The 13786-nt window shown below is 42.0% G+C and overlaps 1 non-coding gene across 1 annotated transcript; it reads right to left on the bottom strand.

Annotated features, from left to right (window-relative positions):
* Positions 1-1772: 1772 nt before the first annotated feature.
* Positions 1773-1880, bottom strand: LOC122727027. Its single transcript, XR_006353006.1, has one exon. It is a non-coding gene; the product is annotated as a U6 spliceosomal RNA (small nuclear RNA).
* Positions 1881-13786: the final 11906 nt, after the last annotated feature.

Consider the following 13786-nt stretch of genomic DNA (forward strand, 5'->3'; position numbering starts at 1 on the left):
CCTCAGAATTGTTTATCAAGAGCATTGTAGGGTGTTTTTTTCAGTGACTTCAATTTACTTGCAAATTTTTAATATCTTTTAAGTTCACTATCTGTGTGATAAAATAATGGGATTTAGCAGATACTCAAAGGCCCACCTGGAGATTAATCTAAACTGATTGAATTTAGTGAGAGTGATTGACTGCTGATTAGCCTACTTCAAATTAACTAGATTGTAAGCACACCTAGCTACCCCTTAAGGAGGTATTGTTCTCAGAAGCTAAGGACTCAATTCAAGACCACCTTCAAGTCCAGTGAACCGATGGATTTGCATGACGACTACCAATCAGCTTGAAGCAGTGTGTAAGGACCACCTCTGCTCCAGACCTATAAAAAGCTTCCACACTCAGTTTGCTGGGGAGTTTGTGGTTGAAGCAGGCTCATGGCTGAGGACTTGAGGAAGAACCAGACCAGGCTGGAACTCTAGGCTAAAGAGGCCTTTTCTTAATTTTCTGAACTCCAAGTGAATATCTGTATGCTTTAATAAATGCTTAATGCCCAAAGACTGGTGCTAAAGCTTCTAATTTAAGGCAACCACACAATTTAGATTTTAAACATCACATTTGTCCCTGGGATTTTATTCCCTAAACAATTTAATCTTCCACTTCCATCCCACCTCAAAGCCTCCCCATCCAAAAAAAAAAGTAGTCCAACCTGTCAAATTCTGACAAGATATATATGTGTATGTATATATGTGAAATATATATTCTATATTATTAAAATATATGATATTATTAAAATATGTTCTATTTTTACATCTATAGGTACTATAGATACTATATCTATAGGTACTAACCTCATTGAAATTTACATGAGGGAAATCTTGAAATTAACCATCCAGTTTCTTCCTCATTCTGACTTTGCTTTCTCCAAGAGATGCCCAAGCAGAGTTTTCCCTGTTCACTTGAGAAGCTTTCTAAAGGGTTTCTTGTCAGAACTGAGAATTCATTTTTTCCTTCTTGAACTGGGATATTTTCTTTAGAAATGTTTTTTCTCAGGTTTTTTCAGCTTCTAAGTTTGCTCTCTACAACAACCTTGATTTATTGTTATGTACATATGAGAAGACAGTCTCACACGTAATACTGACCCCACTTGTCCACAGACACACCAGCATAAAAGTCCCAGTGATGAATCTGGAACCACAGCAATATTTTTTTTGGAGGGACAATGAGGGTTAAATGACTTGCCCAGGGTCACATAGCTAGTAAGTGTTAAGTGTCTGAAGCTGGATTTGAACTTAGGTCCTCCTGAATCCAGGGCTGGTGTTTTATCCACTGCACCACCTAGCTGCCCCTGAACCATAGCAATATTGATAAATGTGATCTTTGCCCAATAAGCTCACAGTCACCACTCAACAAAAATAAAATGATCAAATAGTTCAATTACTCAATGAGCTTTTATAAAGCATTTACTATGTTTCAGATACCAAGGTGAAATTAAATAGCCCCTGCCCTCAAGGAGTTTACATTTACCTTATAATATAAAATACATACCACATAGCCATCAACAAATGTTTATTTCATGTCTACTATCTGCCAGGCACTATGCTAAGAACTGGAGCTCTGGGGGCAGCTGGGTGGTGCAGTGGATAAAGCACCAGTCCTGGATTCAGGAGGACCTGAGTTCAAATCCAACCTCAGACACTTGACACTTACTAGCTGTGTGACCCTGGGCAAGTCACTTAACCCTCAATGCCCTGCAAAAAAAAAAGTTAATGAAAAGAACTGGAACTGCAAAGACAAAGACAAAATAGTCCTGTCTGCATGCTATCCTTGCACAGGGACCGTGCTAATTTTCTCTGTGTTGTTCCAATTTTAGTATATGTGCTGCTGAAGTGAGCATGGGGCTTACCTTCTACTAAGGACATCCAACACATACCAGACAGCTAAATGGAGCATTGGATAAAAGTTGGGAGAACCTGAGTTCAAATTTCACCTCTGACACTTACTAGTGGCCACTACCCCTAATTGCCTTTAAAAAAACATCCAGGCCTGTAGGGTACTTACTTTGCTTGGCTATTGTGATGAAAATTCTTTATCAGGTGTAAGATACTATATAAAGGTTATCTAGTACTGTTGTTGCAATAATCAACCTCATGGGTTTATTGTAAGGAAATCTCTCTTTAAAGTACTATATAAATGTATTTTACCATAAAAAAAAAATGATGAGCAGGATGCTATCAGAAAAACTTGGAAAGACCTACATAAGCTGATGCAAAGTGAAATGTACTGTATATAAAATAACAGCAATATTGTAAGATGATCTGCTGTGAACGACTTGGTTATTTTCATCAATGTAATTGTTATGTGCCCAGAGTACCCCAGAAGTTCTCTGGGGCACTTCAAAGAATCTTCTCCTTGAGAAACTAATCTAAAGGACAGACACACCTAAAGAGATAGCTTCGGGACCTCCACCCTTCATTCTAGTCTCCTTCAATCCTGGGGAGATAAATTTGGGTGTGCCTGTTTCCTTTGTGTCCTGAGGAGATGGCTTCAGAGATCTACAGCCACCCCTCACCCAATTCCTCCAGCCACCACCAGTGGGGGATGGTCCTCCCTCACTAAAGGAACTTTCCACAGTCAGATGGTCAGCCCCATCAGTCCTCTATAAAAGTACCTGCCAGTCTCCTGCTCGAGGAGATTGGTATCTCAGAGCCACATGCTTTGTGCCATGCCTCTCTCCCCATGAGAAGTCCAAGGATTTCTTTCATGGTTTCCCTTTCCCCTCCCTTCTCTTGCCCCTAAACAAACTACCATCTTATTCTAACTGCTTTTGTGTTCAAGAGGGTGTAATTCTTTAAAGAGGAATTCCTAAGGACCCCAAACCCCAAACCATTACCCCATTTTCCCCATGACATAATGATCCAAGACAACTCTGAAGGTCTTATGAAAAATGCAATCTGTCTACAGAGAGAGAACTGATGGCATCTGAATACAGATTGAAGCATACTTTTTTATTAGTTTCTTTATCTGAAGTTTTGTTTTTATCTGTTTTCTTTTGCAACCTGGCTAATGTGGAAATCTTTTGCATGACTGTTCCTGTATAGCTTATATTGAATTGCTTGAGTTCTTGGGGAGGGGGGAAGAAGGGAGGAAGAGAATTTGCAGCACAAAGTTTTAAAAAATTGTTGTCGAAATTTATAATTTACATGTAATTTGGGAAAATAAAATTCTAAATATTGAAAATTAAAAACATCCAGGCCAACTCCAGTCATCCTGATGTATATCTTGCCCCTGGACCCAGATGGCACTGGAGGAGAGGGTGAGGTTGGTAACCTTGCACAACCCTCCCTCACTTAAATCCAGTTGACTGCAAGTCATGACATCACCCTGATGTCATAGTCCTCTTTGTGAGCAAAGGACAAGCAACAACACACATGAGTGAATGGTGGCCAGGGAAGGGAGCTTCCATCTAAGAGGTCACAGGGACTGAAGGTGGAGCCATTGGGCAGTATTTTGTCACCACTTTGCTAGTAACAATGGAAATATTGATTGGATTATTGTTCCCTGGGCAAGAGTTGAAAGGAAGCTGAATGCTGGCAAACATGAGGCAGCAGGCCACATGGCAAGATGCCTACACAGAATTCCAGGAGTAAAGGCAAATGTTATGGAAGACAATTTGTAATTATCCTAGAAGAGGCACTAAACTGTATATGCCCCTCAACTCAGCAATGCCACTACTAGGCACATAACTCTAAAGAGATCCACAGAGGGACAATTCCCATAAACAGAAAAGATCTTTTAGGAGTCCTTTTTGGGGGTAGCAAAGAATAGAAGAATAGAGGGTGCTCGTCAATTCTGGACTAAGCCAACAAATCGTGGCATACGGCTGTGATGTAACATTATAGCACCATAAGAAATGATGAATATAAAAAATTCAGAGAAATTGGGGAAGATCCAGATGAATGAATTCAGGGTAAGGCAAACCGAGCTGGGAGAACAATTGACATGACGAACAGGGTGATGTCAAGAAAACACCTCGGACTGACTTGAGAACCAGGAGCAGTGAATGCAGTGACCAACCATGACTTCACCGGGCCAGAAATTTGGGGGGGGGGGTCACAACTATGGGCATAGAATGAGTCATCTGTTGTCAGATGTGGTCACTGTGTTTGTTTGTTTTTGCTAGCTTCTCCTTTCTGTTACCCAGGAGGATACAATGGGGGAAAATAAAGAATACCAAAACATTCCAAATGGAATAAGTTAAGGGTGTTATGTATTATAAGATTTCAGATGAAGGAAGAATCAATCAACCTGGACTGAAGTGATCAAAGAATCTTTCTTGCATTGGAGATAAGCATTGGGGGATAGATGGAGTTTAGAGAGGCAGACAAGAAGGGGAAGGACCCATCCCAGTGTAACAGAGGTGAGGGAAGGTACCCACCTGCTCCCATTACACTAGGTTAGGGAAATCAGTGTTGGCAGAGGTTCAAAGCAGAAATGAGCAAGGCATGCCCAGAAAAGCACTGGATGGTGTGGAGATAGAAAGAAATACCAAAAGTACCCTAGATTCTGCCCTTGGAGGCACCTAGGTGATATAGTGGACAGCATGCTAAACCTGAATTCGGGAAGACCTGAGTTCAAATCTCACCTCAGAAGCTTAGTGTCGAGTCACTAAATCCCTCCTAGCCTCAGTTTCCTCAGTAGGAAACTGGAGATACTAATAAAACCTACCTACAAGGCTTACTGTGAAAATAAAATGAGAAATATTTGGGGGGGGGTTTTGGGGGGGGCAATGAGGGTTAAGTGACTTGCCCAGGGTCACACAGCTACTAAGTGTCAAGTATCTGAGGCTGGATTTGAACTCAGGTCCTCATGAATCCAGGGCCAGTGCTTTATCCACTGCGCCACCTAGCTGCCCCTAAATGAGAGAATATTTGTAAGAGGGCTTTGGATCTAGACTGGAAGGAATTTCAGAAAATGTCTCCTCTAACCTTTTCATTTTACAGATGAGAAAACTGAGGCCTGGAGAGATCCATATGCTCAGGGCTTGAAAGGACCTCATAATCCATCTAACCCAACACTCTCCTTTGTCAGATGAGGAAACTGACACGTCAGTTAAATGACTTCCCAAAGTTATACAGTACAGCTAGCAGGCATCAGAGAAGGGATTTGAATCTAGGGCCTTGGAGGCCAAAACCAGCAGTCTTTCCACCATGCCAGACTACTTCCAAGGACATACAAATGCTAAGAATAGTCCCTTAAATATCTGACAAAAATAGTTTCAGCTGATCCCTAATGATGAGCACATATTACAGAGTGGCAGGTATCAGCATTTAAAAAGAAGGCTCATTCTATGAACTCCTTGACACTACTGATTGGGTTAGGTGGGGGATCCAGTAGACAGATACAAGAGTAGTTTTTGACCCAACCCCATGGAAATACCATTCTTTGGTCTGACCAGGCTCACAAGCTTTCTGTCAATAAAGACATGAACAAGGATGGCAGAGTCACAGTTGGGAATTCAGACATCTGAGGTTCTATAGTATGCCAACTCTTGGTCATTGTTGAGGTAGGCTGGAGACAGAGATCTTGAGAGGTGAAGAGACTGAAGAAGTAGGAGGCCAGGGTATCCCAATGGGGTAGGGGTGGAGAAGATTGTGAGCCAGTTATTGAATGTAATGGGGGGCGGGGTGACCTGAAGGTCTATATGTGACAGCAACAAAGATCTGGCCAGAACTTGAAAGGAGAAGAGATGTTTGCAGGATGATGATGGCCAAGGTCCGAAAGTGGTCAAGGGAAACAAGGTGTCACCTGACTCTTCCCCTGGCACCATGCATCCTGGGTTGTGAGAGGAGCAGCCAGTCTTGGAGAAGGTGCCAAGAGGTGTGACATCTTTAGAATAGAGCTGGGTTCAGTGATCATAAGAAGTTCGAAAGAATAGAAGAGAAAGAGATCAAATTCAATGTTGGAAAGGACATTCGAGACCAGCTACACCAAACCCCTCATTTTAAAGATAAGGAAACTGAGTTCTAAAGAGGTGATGCCACTTGTTTAGAGATGCACAATTATAACAAACAAAGCCAAGATTCCAACTTGAGTCATATGACTCTGAAACCAGGGCTTTTTTCATTATATCATAAGTAGAGGGAAAAGTTGCAAGGAAAAAGTAGAAAGGAATGGTGAGGACCAGAGTGGTATAGGACTGAATTGAACATGGGAGGGAAGAGAAGAGAAGTGCAAGTAGCCAGAGTGGCCAGAGATAGGGTAGTTAGATAGCACAGTGGATAGAGCACCATCTCTGGAATAAGGAATACTCATCTTTCTGAGTTCAAATCTGGACTCACACACTGACTAGCTGTGTGACCCTGAGCAAGTCACTTAAACTCTGTCTCAGTTTCTTCTTTTGTAAATTGGGGATAATAATAGCACCTACATCCTAACTTTTGTTTACCTTATTTCTTCATCTTTAAAATCATTGTTGTTTGTGCTTCATTCTCCAAGAGGACCATGACAGATGTTATGATTTGCAATGAATTGGACTCAAGTGAAGGAGGGCTGTTCAAGGTCACCAACCTCACTCTCTCCTCCAGAACCATCTGGGTGCAGTGGCAAGATATACAGGACAACTGGAAATGTGTCTGGATGTTTTAAGGCAATTGGGGTCAAGTAACTTGCCCAGGGTCACACAGCAAGTAAGTGTCTGAGGTGAGATTTGAACTCAGGTCCTCCTGACTCCATGTCCAGTATGCCACCTAACTGCCCCTTATCTTTTTTTTTTTTTTGCGGGGCAATGGGGGTTAAGTGACTTGCCCAGGGTCACACAGCTAGTATGTGTCAAGTGTCTGAGGCTAGATTTGAACTCAGGTAACTCCTGAATCCAGAGCCGGTGCTTTATCCACTGCGCCACCTAGCTGCCCCTGCCCCTTATCTTTAAAAAATCTTTTAAAATGGGGATAATAAAAACACTTACCTCCCAGGACTGTTGTAAGGACCAACACCTGGGGCAGCTGGGGCTCTGGATTCAGAAGTTACCTGAGTTCAAATCTAGCCTCAGACACTTGACGCTTACTAGCTGTGTGACCCTCAGCAAGTCACTTAACACTTATTGCCCCGCAAAAAAAAAAAAAAAAAAAAAAAAAAAAAAGATAATGAGTAAGGACCAATACCTCTCGGGGCTGTTGTAAGGACCCAATGAGATAATATTTGTAAAGTGCTTAACACAGTTCCCAGCACATAATAGGAGTAGTAGTGGTGGTGGTAGTGGTTAACAGAGGACATGGATCCTGGAAGATAGAAAATTTAAATGGCAATAGAACATTTATTTAAAATTATCCAGAGTCAAAGGACCAGAGTTTGAATGCAGGCTTGTGTGACTATGAACAAGTTTTTTTTTTTTTATCTCTCTGGGCTTCAGTTTATTTATCAGTAAAACGATCAGGTTGAACAAGATGATCCTTGGGTTTCCTGTCACTCCTAAATTTATTTGCCTTAGTATCTGAAAAAGCATCATCAGGAAGAGGAATTAGATATGATCTAGTTGGCCCCAGAGGGTGGAACAGTGGGTCCCAGCAGTGGGTAGAAGTTACAGAGAGGTTAATTTTGGTTTAATAAAAGCCAGTATCCTGGGGCAGCTAAGTGGTGCAGTGTATAAAGCTCCAGCCCTGGATTCAGGAGGACTTGAGTTCAAAATCCAGCCTCAGACACTTGACACTAGCTGTGTGACCTTGGGCAAGTCACTTAACCCTCATTGCCCCGTGCGAAAAAAAAGGAAAGAAAAAAAGAAAAAGCTAATGTCCCAAACTAATTGAAACTGAGGCCAGCAACACTGTGGTACAGTGGAAAGACCATTGCGTTTAAAGTCAGAAGTCCTGGGTTCTAATCCCTACTCTGCCACATACTACCTGTGCAACCTTAGGTTAAGTCACTTCACCTTGATGGGCCTCCGTTTCTTCACCTGTAAAATGACAGGATTGGACTCAAACATCCTCAATTCTAAGTAAATGATCCCATGGCCACATGTTGGGGGTAGGAAGAGGGTTGGTGAAGGGATGACAGACCAGATACAGGTTGGCCCAGGTGACTTTGGAGGTCCTTCCTGTCTTAGATTTAGTGACTGTGAAAAAAAGGAAGATGGCACAAGAGGGATGAAAGGCTTTCAAGAACAAGGGCAGCTAGGTGGCACAGTTGGATAAAGCACAGGCCCTGGATTCAGGAGGACCTGAGTTCAAATTCGGCCTCAGACACTTGACACCAGCTGTATGACCCTGTGCAAGTCACTTAACCCTCATTGCCCTGCAAATAAATAAATAAAATACAAAACACTGGTGATACAATTATAAAAGGAGGCCAGTGAAGGGAAAGACTAAGAGGGAAGAAAACGAGACAATTATAGCTGGAGATGGAGCCCAAGGGTTTTTTTGTTTGTTTTTTGTTTTTTTTAAGTGAGGCAATTGGGGTTAAGTGACTTGCCCAGGGTCACACAGCTACTAAGTATTAAGTGTCTGAGGCCGGATTTGAACTCAGGTCCTCCTGATTCCAGGGCCGGTGCTCTATCCACTGCGCCACCTAGCTGCCCCTGGAGCCCAAGTTTTAAAAGGACACATTCAGACAGTTGAAAGAGAGATGAGAGATTATGAATAAAGAAATGAATAAAGAAACAAACAACCACAAAAATAAAAAATAAATGAATGGATAAATAAATAAGTGAGTATATGAGTGAATGAATAAGTAGATAGATAGATAAATGATATAGATAGATAGATGATACATAAATGATAGATAGATAGATAGATAGATAGATAGATAGATGAAGAAAATGGGTAGAAAGGGTTTTAAGAGGTAAAAGGTGGAGCTACTTCAATGCACTTTGACATCCTTAAGTTGCAATTACTTCTGGTGTTTCTGGATCAGACTCCTATGGAGAATCAAGGGTTGAGTGTTGGAAAAAGGGTTGGAAAATGGGCTCCATTTCATATCTGATTCATTTTCTGTTTTAGCTTCCTTCCTGAATGAACAAGCCCACCACACTTCAAGTTGCCAAAGCCAATTCAAGTCATCCCTAAATTTTCCCTCAATTGCCACAGCTTCCCTACCCTCCACACCAGGAGGCGATTACTCCAGACATTATTTCACCATTGTCTCCAAGCCAACATCTGGATCCGCTGAATTCTCAGATGAATTTTCCTCTTCGGAATCTTTAGTTTTTCTCATTTTTGTCCTTCATTATTTGTAGCCTGTGCAAGTAGGTGGCACAGAGGATAGAATGTTGGACTAAGAATCAAGAAGATCTGAGTGCAAATCCCATTGCTGGTACTTGCTGGCTGTGTGACCCTGGGCAACTCATCTAACTGCTCTCAGCCTCAGTTCCTTCATTTGTAAAATCGGGACAAATATAGGACCTACTTCACAACACAAATGAGATAATGTATTAAAGTGCTTTGCAAATCCTAAAGTATTATATAAACACTTGTTATTATTATAAAATAGAATTGTGGGGGGCAGCTAGGTGGCACAGTGGATAAAGCACCAGCCCTGGATTCAGAAGTACCTGAGTTCAAATTCAGCCTCAGACACTTGACACTTACTGGCTGTGTGACCCTGGGCAAGTCACTTAACCCCCATTGCCCCGCCAAAAAAAAATAGAATGGTGAAAATGAGCATTGATATTATTATCTACATGAGAAACATGGAGGTCATATTAGAGAGCTAGTCCAGCTCTGTCACTTTAAAGAGGAGAAAACAGAGGAGATATGACTTCTCCAGGGGCCAAGCCAGGAGGTAAACACAAGTCTCTCTTTTCCACAGCTCAGTGTCAGAAATAGATTTCCAGCTTGATCATGGGATCATAGGCCAAGAACTGGACGTGAGCTCAGAGGTCATCTAGTTCAACCCTATTTATGGATGAAAAAACTGAGGCCCAGAGAAAGGGAGGGACTTGCCCTAGGTCACACTGTTAAGAAGTGACAGGGTCAGATGATCAGATTGAAAACAAAAAAAAAGTAAAGAAAGAGAGTCATTGGGTTGTTGTTTTTAAAATGCAGAGAAGAAAACAGAACAAAACTAAGGTACTCTGGAAATAGACAGACAAGCTGGACAGCTTTGGAGATGATGTGCTGAATTTATTATCATGCTTCTGAAGGGAAAAGGGAAGCTGTCTGCAATACAGATTCATGGTGTTATAGACAGTCCTTCTTTTCTGCTTTGCTTTGTAGTTGGAAATGCTTGTCTTATTTAGTGTTAGCTAAATTCAGAATAAAGAGAAAGACAGAGAGGAAGGAAGGAAGGAAGGAAGGAAGGAAGGAAGGAAGGAAGGAAGGAAGGAAGGAAGGAAGGAAGGAAAGGAGGAAGGAAAGGAGGAAGGGAGGGAGAGATGGGAGTAAGGAAGGAGGAAAAGAAGGAGAGAAGAAGGGAGAGAAGGAGAGAGGGAGGAAGAAGGTAGAGATAGAAAGGGAAAGAAAGAAGCCAGCTCAGTTTGCTTTATGACTTCAATTGTTATTTTCTCATTTTCCCATTTTATTTCCTTCTGTTTATCTTGTTTCCCCACCCCCACCCCCCCTTGGGGTCAGCCACTGCCTTGTTCATGTTCTGCAGTCTGGGCTAAAGCCTGGCCTCACATACCCTGTTCCATTTTCTCTCCTTGGCCACTTTTTAGATTTTCTTCTGAGGACAAGCCTCAAATACTTTGAAATATGAAGTTTATGTTTTGGTTGTGTTTTTGCTCCTCAGATGAGAGTGGTGCAGATGTTCTCCCTGTCTCCGCTGCTATTTAGAGATTGTTTTTGCATTTTCATCCACTCCCTTGGGTTCAATTATCATCTCTGTACCCATGGCTTCCAACTCTACATATCCAGCCATAATCTTTTTATCTGAACACTAGCCCTCCCCAACGGTCAGACACAATAGTTGGACAGCTCCACTGAGGTGTCTCATTGGCCCCTCAGACTCAACACTCAGACTGAGCTCATCTTCTTTTCTCCTAATCCCATATTTCCATCAAAGGTGCCACTATCGTCTTTCTCACTCACAGGTTCATAACCCCAGAGTCATCTTTAACTGCCTTCTCACCTTCTACTTCTAACCACAGGATCAAAAGATTCTAGACTCTGCTAGACCTCAGAGGCCTTATAATCCAACTCCCTTATATTATAGATGAGGAAACTGAGGCCCAGCAAGGTGACTAGCCTGAGATCACAAAAACAGAATGAGGCAGAACTGGGATTTTTAAACACAGGCCCTCTGGCTCTCTTTCCACTGAACCAGTCAATGTTGAGTATTGCTGGGTTTTGCCACCAACAGCCCTCTCCCCTCTGGTTTCTCTCGACTCCCATAGCCACCACAAGTTCAGGCCTTCCTCACTGATTTCCCTGATTCTACTTTCTCCCCTTTTCATCGTGTTCAGTCACTCAGTTGCCAACATAATCTCCCTAAGACACAGGTCTAACTATGTCACTCCTTTTTGTTTGTTTGTTAGTGCGGGGCAATGGGGGTTAAGTGACTTGCCCAGGGTCACAAAGCTAGTAAGTGTCAAGTGTCTGAGGCCAGATTTGAACTCAGGTACTCCTGAATCCAGGGCTGGTGCTTTATCCACTGCGCCACCTAGCCACCCCTAACTATGTCACTCCTGTGCTCAAAGACCTTCAGGGACTCCCTACTGCCTCCCAAATAAAATACAAAATCCTTCTAGTATGTAAAACCCTTTGTAGTCTGGCTATAGCCCAACTTTCTAGGTTTACTTCCCCTTATTACTTCTCTTCATAAAAAGCAGAATAGTATAGTGCATGGAAAGATAACCATGGAGTCAGAAATATTCAAGTTCAAATCTACCCTCTGACACATCCTGGTTTTGTGACCCTGGACAAATCAACTGAACCACTCAGTGCTCTGAGAAACTTTCCACAACTACAGTGCTCCAGAGAAGGCATCAACATGCTCTGGTGGAAGACTATCCTCGCCAGAAGTTCTGTGACATGAAATCACAGATCGAATCCGAATTCCTTTCTCCCCTCTTCCAGTTCCTACACTCTGTATTCCAACCAAACTGACTTGAGTCCTTTCTTCTGCTTTGCTTTGTAGTTGGAAATGCTTGTCTTATTTAGGGTTAGCTAAGTTCAGAATAAAGAGAAAGACAGACAGAGAAGAAGGAAGGAAGGAGGGAAGGAGAGAGGGAGGAAGGAGAGAGAGAGGGAAGGAGGTAGAGAAAGAAAGGGAAAGAAAGAAGCCTTTCCTCCTCATCTTCACCTCCTAGATCCCTTGGCTTCTTTCAAGGCTCAACTAGATGCCACCTCCTGAGGGAAGCCTCTCAAGATCCCCCTGGGCAACAGTACAGGCTCCTCCCACAAGCTCTTGTGCTTCTACATATCTGTGAATGTGCAGCATCCTCCAGCATAACCAAACCTCCTGAGGAGAGACCATCACTTTCATCTTTGTATCACCAGCACCAGATACATTGTATCTGTAGAACAGAACGGAATCACAAAGTAGCCTGGCTTTGAATTGCATCTGTATTGTTTGATTCTGACATTATTGAAATCCAACTTTCTGGCATGTCGATCTCTGCCTTTTTATATAGAAAAAATAATTTAGATATCACTTTAATATAACATAGTATGTATGTATTATGTTATATATCTTCACATATAAAATAGTTATATAATCTTATATATGTGTGTATGAAATAGAATTTGTAGACTTTATATAATGTATTTGTAGATAAATATTTCATATGATATATTTATGTATGGTTTTACATATTTTATTTATTGTTTTATATGTTTACATACATATTCTATATTGTTTATAAAAATTTGTGTGACATATTTACAGGTGAAATCTATTTTATAAATTATTTGTATATACTGTATTTGCATTTAAAATTTGTGTGTATCATTTGTATATAATATATTTCTATCTAAATATTTCCTATTTTATTTTACATGATATATTTATAAAATTTATTTCTGTTTTTTTTCTGACTTTTTATATTTGCTGAGATCCTTTTTTAAAGTCCAAGCATTAGGGAGAATGATCTGAATGATGTTTTGTTAGTGCAAGGCTGATTAAATATCAAATACAGTTTTGTAACAAGTTAATCCAATTTCAATCTGGTGGTGTTCATTTTGAGAAGACACGCTACAACTGGAGATAAATGTGATGAGAAACGAACTGGGTCGGGGGAGACTCTCGGTAGAAAAACAGGGGAGAGATGATGAGAAATCCAGGGATAGGGTATTAATGATGAAAAGGGAACTGTCAGCTGCCCTTGAGAAACTATGGATCAGAAAGCATGGGGAGTCTTTAGAAGGGGGAGGGGAGGTGGGGAAGTTTCTAGTACAAACAGCAAAGCCCAGGAACAGAAACTCCTTAAGGAGCAGCTGGGGTGGGGGAAGGTTGGAGGGAGGTTGTGGGCTCAGGGGAAGGGGACTACCAAGGAGGACAAGCTGAGGGGGGATACAGGGGTGGGGGAGCTGTTCAAAGCCTGGTTCTTGTTTGTATCAACGAGAGCTGAAGCACAGGAGTACTGGTCTGTGTAAGGCCCACACCTGCCTCTGAACCTGTCTCAAGGCTCCATAGGTGATGTCCGCAGGTGCGGCTGCTCCTTGCTCTCTTCACACAGACCGAACCCCTCCGTGCCTCAGTGGGTGCCCGCAATAGTGTTACAGAAAAGAAACAAACCCATCACCTCCTGGCCACTGTTCTGACGATGAGCCAGTCCCTGCTCATGGCCAAGTTTTAGAAGACAGATATGCCATGGAGAAGAGCATGGGATTTGGAGTCAGAGGATCTGAGTTCAAGACCTGTCACTGCTCC

This window comes from Dromiciops gliroides, chromosome 4 (assembly GCF_019393635.1).
Source record: "Dromiciops gliroides isolate mDroGli1 chromosome 4, mDroGli1.pri, whole genome shotgun sequence".
Taxonomy (NCBI): domain Eukaryota; kingdom Metazoa; phylum Chordata; class Mammalia; order Microbiotheria; family Microbiotheriidae; genus Dromiciops; species Dromiciops gliroides.